Raw genomic sequence first — 10,117 nt, forward strand, 5'->3', positions numbered from 1 at the left:
GAGAAGCAGGCTCCCTGCCAAGCAAGGAGCCCGATGCGAGACTCAATCCCAGGATGCTGGGATCATGACCTGAGCTGAAGGCAGCTGCCTAACCAACTGAGCCACCCAGGTGTCCCACCTCATTTTTCTTTTAAAAGAAAAGTTATTTTGCCAGGATTCCTGCTAAAATTTTAATTTCAGATAGACAATGATAATTTTTTTTAAAGATTTTATTTATTTATTTGACAGAGATCACAAGTAGGCAGAGGCCAGCAGAGAGAGAGGGAGAAGCAGGCTTCCCACTGAGCAGAGAGCCCGATGCAGGGCTCGATCCCAGCACCCTGGGATCATGACCTGAGCCAAAGGCAGAGGCTTAACCCACTGAGCCACCCAGGAGCCCCTGGAAAATTTTTTAATATAAGTATATTCCTTGCAATATTTGGGATATATTTAGACTAAAAATTATTATCGACCTGAAATTCAAATTTACCTGGATATCCTGTATTTTTATTTGCTAAATCTTGCCACTCTACCTGTAGAGGATACCTGTGAATCCCACAGGAATAATACTGATCATTTATACATAGTTAAGTCCTAGGCCCTATACTACTTGCTTAGTGTGATATATTTGTTAATCTTCACAAGTACCCTAAGAGGGAGATACTGTTTCCCTAATTTTGTAAATGAGGAAATTGAGGTTTAGAGAAATTAAGTAACTTTCCCATGGTCAAAAAGCTATCAAACAACAGTACATTGATTCAAATTCCCATCGTTCCTCCCAACCACTCAGTACTGGTTCCCCAGTGAATGATAGCAGAGCTCTGGGGAAACTTCACAAAGCTGAATGAGGTGGAATGAGATCAAAATGAGAGGAAATGGTTGTGGGGCACTTGGTTGAGAATTCTCTCCAGTCAGCAGAATCCATTTTCTGCCTTCTATGGGCATAAACAAGATCTTTTGGCTCCTAATTTGCTAAAATTGTTAGTTTATTCCTGAATCTTAGAATCATGTGTACAGAAAAAATATTTCAGTTCTTATAGCAGCATCTTATTTATAATTTGGTGTTATAACTGATGTGACTTTGATACTAAATCACTGAAAGGCCATTATTTGTCCCTAGGAGGATACTAAGATTTCCTTAGAAATAGTCCTTTCTTATTACAGCAGCTACAACTGTGTTGGCATTATTGTATCCAAGAAACATAGTCATGAACAAATATTTCTCTTTATAGAAAATGTCCTTGTCCACACATTAGTTTTCATATTGAATGCTTTTACTAATCCTTTAACAAACAACATCTCTACACCCTTTGCAGATTAAAAGGTAGATACCTGCATTATTAATCATCTTAAATTAAATGAACCAATGTTTTTGTAAAGCGTGACATAGTATAAGCCATAGAAAGTGCTCTGTTAAATGGTCAGGATTTTTTGTTGTAATTTTTAATACTGCCATTCATTAGATTAGGTGACTTTGAAAAAGTGTATGATATGATCTAATGGGATAATTTACTAAATGAAAAATAAATTCAAATGACCAACTCAATGTGAATTACTTAATAATTTGGTTATAAAAATTAAAAGGAGGGGGCACCTGGGTGGCTCAGACCTTAAGCATCTGCCTTCAGCTTAGGTCATGATCCCAGGGTCCTGGGATGGAGCCCAGCATCAGGCTGCCTGCTTAGCAGGAAGCCTGCTTCTCCCTCTCCCACTGCCCCTGCTTGTGTTTCCTCTCTTGCTATGTCTTTCTTTGTCAAATAAATAAATAAAATCTTAAAAAAAAATTTACAGGAAAAGTGAAGGTATAGGTGAAACAAGAATGGCAGAAAGTTGATATTTATTGAAGCTGGGTGAGTCCATGGAGTTCATAATATTTTGAAATTTTTCATAATAGAACTTGTTTTTTTTTTTTAATGGGGCAAAGGTTAGGCAATTTTTCTGGTTCACCTTGTTGGAAAATAACCAAGAGAAGGTATAGTTTTAATAATTTTCAAAAGAACTATTTAAAAAGAAGCTGACCTCAGAGAAACTATTCTAGTGAACTCAGGAAAATTTGAGAAGCCCATGTATCCATAAAACAAGTTTATATATATCTGCATATTTACATATAGATATATAGAGCAATCAGAGACCAAAAAAAGAATTTTTTGGAAATTTAAAATATAATTAATTACACTAATTAAAAAAAATCAGGGGCGCCTGGGTGACTCAGTGGTTAAGTACGTGCCTTCAGGTCGGGTTGTGATCCCAGGGTCCTACAAGAAGTCTGCTTGTCTCCTTCCCTCTGCCTCTCCCCACCCCCCCCAACTCTCTCAAGTAAAAAAATAAAAAGTAAAAAAAAAAAAAAAAAAAAAAGGTAAACAGAAAGGCTGAAAGAAAAAGTCAGGAGACTTTTTACACTCCCAAAGTGTAAAGCAAAAAGACAAAGGGGAAGAAATATTTTTAAAAGTCAAAAGCTGTATCAGGTCAATCCAGGGAGGATAACAGTCAACTAATAGTTCCAGAAGGAGACAAGAAAACTCAGGAGAAAAAATATGAGAGGAATAATAAAACATTTCTTAGAGATAGGATAGGAGTCTTCAGAGTAAAAGGGCTTACCAAGTGCCACACAAAATCAAAGAAAATAAACCCCTATGTCACCATAAACTTGTGATTTTATTGTACATTAAGTACTAAGAGAAGATTCTAAAAGCTTCCAGAGAACAAGCAACAGGTCAACTACAACAGAACAAAAATTTAATTGGCACTAGTCTTCTCATCAACAGCACTCAGTGCCAGAAAACAGTAGAGCGCTGCTTTCAGAGTTCTGAGGAGCTGAGTATCGTAACTGGCTAGGCTATCACTCAGCTATAAGGGTAAAATGAAGGCATGTTCAGACATGTAAGAACTCAGAAAGCTCACCTCTCAAAAATTCTTTCTGAAAAAATCGATTAAGGATGGAATAATAAAAAGAAAAAGGAATCCAAGAATCAGAAAAGCCTGAAATCCAAGAAACACTGAACCCTAACCCAATGAAAGGAAGGCCTAGAATGATAGCTGTACAGCAGACCAACTGATACTGAACTGGAGAAGAATGTCCTCAGGCAGAGAGTGGACTCCATGCCACAGAGACTGGGATCAAAATCCGGGGCAAATTTAGTCATATAGTGAAGGCATGTGCTTCCTTTGCTAAGAGGAAAAATGAAAAGCAAGGAAAACTGCATCCCAAATATAAAGCAAACTAAAATGTGTTATTATTTGGTGCTTCTAATGGAGTATTTGAAAATGTAATTATATAATCCTGATGTTTGAAGCATCTCTCCCAGTGCTATGGGCCAGTGATACAGATTTGCCTTTTCTATTCTGATGCATTTTCCTCTATAGTGAACACTATTTACATAAGCAAAATAGTATAATTACACTTTATTGGCTTTCAATATTTAGTGTCAACTGAATGCCCATTCACAGAACAAAATGTGAACGTTATAAATTCTAACAATATAAAAGTGGCTCAGTTGGTTCAGCAACTGCCTTCGGCTTAGGTCATGATCCCGGAGTCCTGGGGTCGAGTCCCACATCAGGCTCCCTGCTCCATGGGAAGTCAGCTTCTCCCTCTGACCCTCTCCCCTCTCATGCTCTCTCTCTCACTGTCTCTCTCTCAAATAAATACATAAATAAATAAAATCTAAAAAAAATAATAATAAAAGTAGTGCTGGAGTGGGGAAGTGGTGAAGTCAAGAGGTCCATGGAGGAGAGAGAGTTGAAGGGAAATTTAGATGTGCTCGTTCTCTTACATAATAAATAAGGTAAGAGCTGTCAAGAGGTGCTTTCTGCCCCTGGACACCACTGAATAAGCATCATTAAAGTCCCCCCTCCCACCGCTATCATTTCTAAGTCAGAGACTCCCAAAGAGCCCGAACAGCTGCAGAAGCTCTTCATTGGGGGGTTGAGTTCTGAAACAACTGATGAGTGTCTGAGGAGCAATTTTGAGCAAGGAGGAACACTTACGGACCATGTGGTAATGAGAGATCCAAACACCAAGCCTTCTAGAGGCTTTGGGTTTGTCACCTATGCCACTGTAGAGGAGGTGGAGGCAGCCAGCAATGCAAGGCCTCACAAGGTAGATGGAATTGTTGTGGAACCAAAGAGGGCTGTCTCAAGAGAAGATTCTCAAAGACCTGGTGCCCACTTAACTGTGAAAAAAATGTTTGTTGGTGGCATTAAAGAAGACAGTGAAGAACCTCATCTAAGAGATTATTTTGAACAATATGGGAAAACTGAAGTGGTTGAGATCATGACTGACTGAGGCAGTGGCAAGAAGAGAGGCTTTGCTTTTGCAACATCTGATGACCATGGCTCTGTGGACAAGATTGTCCTTCAAAAATCCCATCCTGCCAGATGCCTGGGTGGTTCAGTGGGTTAAGCCTCTGCCTTTGGCTCAGGTCATGGTCTCAGGGTCCTGGGATCGAGCCCCACATCAGGCTCTTGGCTTGGTAGGGAGCCTGCTTCCCTCTCTCTCTCTCTGCCTGCCTCTCTGCCTACTTGTGATCTCTCTCTGTCAAATAAATAAATAAATAATCTTGAAAAAAAAAAAAATCCCATCCTGTGAATGGCCACGACTGTGAAGTAAGGAAAGCCCTATTTAAATAAGAGATGGTTAGTACTTCATCCCAGCCAAAGATGTCAGAGTGGTTCTGGAAACTCTGGGGGTGGTCATGGAGGTGGTTTGGGTGGAGGTGGTTTGGTTGGTCACGGAGGAAACTTTGGTGGTGGTCAAGGTGGTGGTGGCTATGGGGGCAGTGGGGATGGCTATAATGGATTTAGTAATGATGGAAGCAACTTTGCAGGTGGTAGAAGCTGTAAGGATTTCGACAATTACAACAATCAATCTTCGAATTTTGGACCCATGAAAGGGGAAAATTTTGGAGGAAGCAGCTCTGGCCCCTATGGTGGTGGAAGCCGATACTTTGCCAAACCACGAAACCATCCCGGGACTCCAGGATCATGACCTGAGCTGGAGTTAGTCGCTCAACCAACTGAGCCACCCAGGCGCCCCCCTTTGTTGTTGTTGTTGTTTATAAAACTCAAATGTTCCTGCCAAATTTGAGGTATTCGATTCCTTAATCAAAAATATTTTATGAGCATTGTCATTCTACATGTGACAGTTTATTTCTGATTGTTACCATGGAGGACTAAACGCTAAAAAGATGTGTAGTTTCAGAAGACAGTTCTTGACATTCTAGTGGGACCATCAGATTGCTCATAGACTCCTACATCTCTGGGGGGAGAGATCCTTGAGATCAGCTGGTCTAAGCTCCACTGTTAATAGAGGAGAAAACTGAGTCTCAGAGACAGAAATATTTGACACAGGAAGTTCATGAGGTAGATAAAGGGACCAGAGAGCATTCAGCTCCTGGTGAGACCTTCTTTCTGTTACAATGTGTTGTTTCCTCAGCTCAGACACTCATCACCAAAAATATCAGTGTTTACGAAACAAGAAACTCGTTTAACATGGGCTTCAGTAAACCTGGAAATCATGATTCTCCAGAAATTCTATAAATAAAAAAATGTTGCCCCTCAGAGGTCAGGCGTAATGATGGTAAACAAAATTCTTTCCATATCCTGAAGTCTAGGGCATCCTTCTATGAATAAGGAAATGTGGGCTGAAAAAATAGTAGGTTCTATCTATCCATATTCCATCTTTATTTGAACAAAGGTATCTACCAAATCATGATCAAGACTCATTTCCCTCTATTCAAATAAGCTGTGGGTTTCTGGTGTGGTTGCCAGACAACTCCTAGGGCAAAGTTGGAGCAATTCAGAACTTGAATCCAATTTTCTAGTTCCAGGATTGTGTTATCTGATAGTATTAATAAATAACTGACTTATTATTTCAACAATCTCTTTTCCTTTCAGTTTGATGTTTTGTATTTAATGGAAAATAATTGTGTCAGAGGAGTGACTGTGTTCTTTTAAGAAGGAACTATCTGCCACAATCCGACTAAGAGGAACATGAGGGAAAATTTAAATGTCACATTAGGCAATATCTCAACATTATTTCCTAAGAGACTTGATAATGTCTCCAGGGCCGTGGGAATTCAAATTCTTTGATTCTAATTACTGTGTTGCAACCGTCTCACTCTATTACCATAACTTAATTACTTTTACACAAATTCATTATCTCTAGTGCACTTGTGTACAAGTATATAACTGCCCTACTGGCAATATTATGAGGAAAATGGTCTTTTGGTTAAACGATGGTTTGGGAGTTCGGAAATCCCCATAAATGCATATTGTGTTTCAACTTCCTGCAAAGTACAAAAGTTTATGTTAGTTAATGATCTTTCCATATCAAGACAGAGAAAACAAACTCAGACTGACTTAAACTATAAGGAGAATTTGCAAGTGAATATAGCTTGAAGTCCAGAGGTTTACTGACCTTAGGAAAGGTTTGACCCGGGGCCCAAATGAAGTAAATAAACCTTGGATTCTTGCTTTCCACTTATTGGTTCCATTACCATAGGGTTAGTTTCCAGAAGCTTCTGGGCCTACATATTTCCAGGTTCAGATCCAGCAGAAAAGAGAGTCAGCATCCTCAATAGCTTGAATAAAACTCCCCATTGTAGTCTCATCAGCCCCCTACTGCCCTGACTTACGACTGTGTTTGTCCTAAACCAACTCTGAAGGCCAGAGAGATGGGATATGCTGATGGGGTCAAGCCCAGGAGAGTCCACTTTTGACCTGGGTGTGGGGTCAATTCCTCTCAAACACATGATTCAGAAATTTCCAATAGTGTTAGGGAGAGGGAAGGGGAGATAAATCTTACAACCTTCTATTTAAATGCCTTCAAAAACTACATCTCAACCTAAGTCATTCTTATATTCACTTATTCATTCAACTAACATTTTTTCAGGGCTCGCTATATGTGAGGTCTTGACTCCATTCTTTTTCACTCCATTTCCAGGTTCCCCCTTAAGAACAAGAGCAAAGTCCAAGATATGGACCCCAGAGTGGGGGCAGAATTATGAGAGAGATTAGGAAAACTGGTTTCCCACAACATCCATATTTTTAGGACTCATTCCTTACATTTTCAGCTTTCTGAGAAAGAAAAAGAAACAGCATCCCATGTCTTCCAGCTGTACCATTCACAATTTGGAGGTTAACAGACTCATTAAAGCCCACTCACAGGGCTGGATTAAGAATCCTCAGTCTAATGTGATCACGAAGATGTACAGGTGGTCCTCTTCAGTACACAAGATCTACAATGCTAGTATGTTTTGACAGTGACATTTGAAACAGAGTCTTGCTTTTCTGAATGGCCAAAGAAAGAAAAGCACATTCTAGTTCTTCATCCCTCTTTTTTTTTTTTTTTTTAATTTATATATTATGTCTGCTGAGCAGAGAGCCCGATGTGGGGCTCAATCCCAGGACCCTGAGACCATGACCTGAGCTGAAGGCAAAGGTTTAACCCACTGAGCCACCCAGATGCCCCAAGCACATTCTACTTCTTAGAAGAGATCACCTTTTATCTAAGTTGAGGAGAGAGGTAGTTACAGCATATAGTGGTAGGGCTTGGGTTCCCAAATGCCACCCTAGTCCTGGGTGGAGTTAGATCAGAAAACTTACTCTCTTGAGCACATGGGTTATACAAAATAGGAAAGATAGGGAGTGTTCATGTATTTCAATGTTCCCACTGACTGAGCCGGAAGCAGCAAGAGAGATAACAGATGATTAAGGCCCCTCTCCAGGCTCCCTTTGAGAAAGAAGCCTTTGGGAAAACACATGCAGAAAATGAGAGACAAATAGAACCGAAATGTTTTTAACCATTCCTTGATTTTGTCTGCCCTGTTTACAAAACATTCTGAAATAACCAAAGGAAGTTGCTACATATCTAGGATATCATGAGGATGGGGATTTTGGCATTTATAATACGTTAAGCACAGCTGCTCCTTTTTTTTTTTTTTTTTTAACTAAACTCATTAGATCTGTGGACCTTGAGGATCCTTTCTATTTCTTTTTCTGGGGAGAATAAATGCTTTGGCATTTAACATGGATGCTCTAATCCTACTAGTATAAACTATGGGACTTGTTCCAGTGCCCTTGCTTGACGGTAGGCACAATGAACATAAACTTGGAAGGTAGGAGAGGAAAGGGAAAAGAGAAGACAAATGGAAAAGTAGAGAAAGGCAAGCAGCAGCCCTTTGACCCAGCTTGGCAAAATGGTAGGAAAAAAGATGTACCTTAATTTTTACCAAGGTTTGACCTCATGCCCCCAGTAAATATTTTAGTGAAAGTCCTTTAGGTGTTGTTGAAGGGACAATGACAGTGCAATAGAAAGAGGGGCTCTTATCCCTAAGACGACGCACATTGGCCAGGAGGAAAGTGAAATCCAAGCTTTAGTCCCCATCTTGTTTCTAGGCTCTTCCTTCGCAGGACATTCCCAAGAGTGTGGCTTTTCAGCTGACACTGCTACCTGTTACCTGTGGCCTTTCGGGATGGAGTATGGAGTCTCTCAAACAGGCTAGTACCAGCAGAGATTAACTTCCTTTTGTGTTGTCCAGATTTACAAATAGAGCTGATCCTCAAATAGTTCTTCTGGAAGTAAGGACAAGGTGTTTATCTGCCAGTCTTCCTAAGAAGGGCTTAATTAGGTGACGTCTTTCAAGCACTTTGGACTTCTCAGATGAGCCAGCCTTCTCGAATGAATGCGCTTTGATTACTGCAATTAACTTGGGAGTCAGAAGGGGGGTTTACGCACATTAAACATAAGACTTGTCTTCATAATTTCTTCCAGATTCGGCTCCTTTTAAACTTAAGTGGGTCTTCTCCTAGCAGTAATTTGTCAGCCGTTTCTGACTGCACTTGATATTCTGAAGAAGTTGTTCATTTGTCTAGTGTGAGGAACTTGGCTTAGAGCTTTGCTTGGCTCCTGACTACTTCCACCTCCCACCCGCAGACCCAGCACTACCTCCAGCTCTAGGAACAATGCTTACGGGCAGGAGGTCTCCAGAGCCCTGGCGGTAAACTCACTGGCTCAGGATACGGTTGGTCTTGCTCTTTCCTGCCACTGCTTTGACCTTGGTTTCCGGGTTTCTAGTAACCAAGTTATCTGCCTACTTTCTTCTTCATGGCTGACCCTTGGTCTGTTCCTGAGTCCTTAGTGATTGCATTTCCCTCCCAGTTGCTCAGTGAGATCATTACCCTCTATTTCCTCCAGGGACTGGAGGACCCTGATTCCTAAACTCTGCTTGAGTCATCTCACTTTCCTTGGCACGCAATCACTTACCTAACACAGGTATGAGAGCGTTAGTATTTTCATGTAAGGCATATATCTTTTATTTTTAACAAACAGAAAATTTTACACTTGAGCTATTAAACTTACTGAATGTGCTGAGTCTCACTGAAAACAACTCATTAACTTGCCTTACACTGAACTGTTATCAGCTGACAGGAATAAGATGGGCCCTATAAACTAAGCAATCGCCTAACACCTCATAATATAAGCAGAAAGAAGCTGAAAGATTAATAAAAATATGGATGAACATTTCAATAAAATGTGAACCTACCATAATAACCATTTGGTCAAGAATCCCATTTTAGTTTTTACAAGACATGAAAAGTTTAAGAATTAAGAATCATAGCCATAACAATTGCCATAATCATCTTATTGTTTAAAACAGGAGGGAAAAACTGATATAGAAATTGATATATTCTATTTTTGTCTCTAAGTTATGTTGGCAGAAAAAAATGTGCTTCAACTTCATAAGTAAGAATTTGTTTGGAGAATCTTTTCTTAAAGACAGGAGTTTCTGTCTCTATTTTATCACACTGAAAAGGCCCAATACCCCAATGGCAGCATAGGATTTACAAAGAAAAGAATTCCCTTTAGAAATGGTATATGAAAATATTTAGTTGTTGTATGAGCATCATATATGACCAATACATGCAAAATGAACTGTAAAGCTCTCACACTTTTTCTGGGCTCTGAAACCATTGATAGCATTTATGGCATTTATGCTGTTACAGTTTGATAGAGCCCATATTTTTTAGTAAGGGCATTTTCAGCTGCCTATAACAAAAACCAATTTTTTAAAAAGTGGTTTATACAAAAAGAATATATTTTTCCCATGCAGGAGGTGCCAGAGTTGGTTCAACACTC

The 10,117-nt window shown here is 39.8% G+C and overlaps 1 pseudogene; it reads left to right on the forward strand.

Moving 5' to 3' along the window:
- The first annotated feature begins 3,907 nt into the window (after positions 1-3,907).
- Positions 3,908-4,966, forward strand: LOC111146250 (annotated as a pseudogene).
- Positions 4,967-10,117: the final 5,151 nt, after the last annotated feature.

Source organism: Enhydra lutris, unplaced genomic scaffold (assembly GCF_002288905.1).
Source record: "Enhydra lutris kenyoni isolate GAN:26980312 unplaced genomic scaffold, ASM228890v2 scaffoldscaffold2, whole genome shotgun sequence".
Classification (NCBI taxonomy): Eukaryota; Metazoa; Chordata; class Mammalia; order Carnivora; family Mustelidae; genus Enhydra; species Enhydra lutris.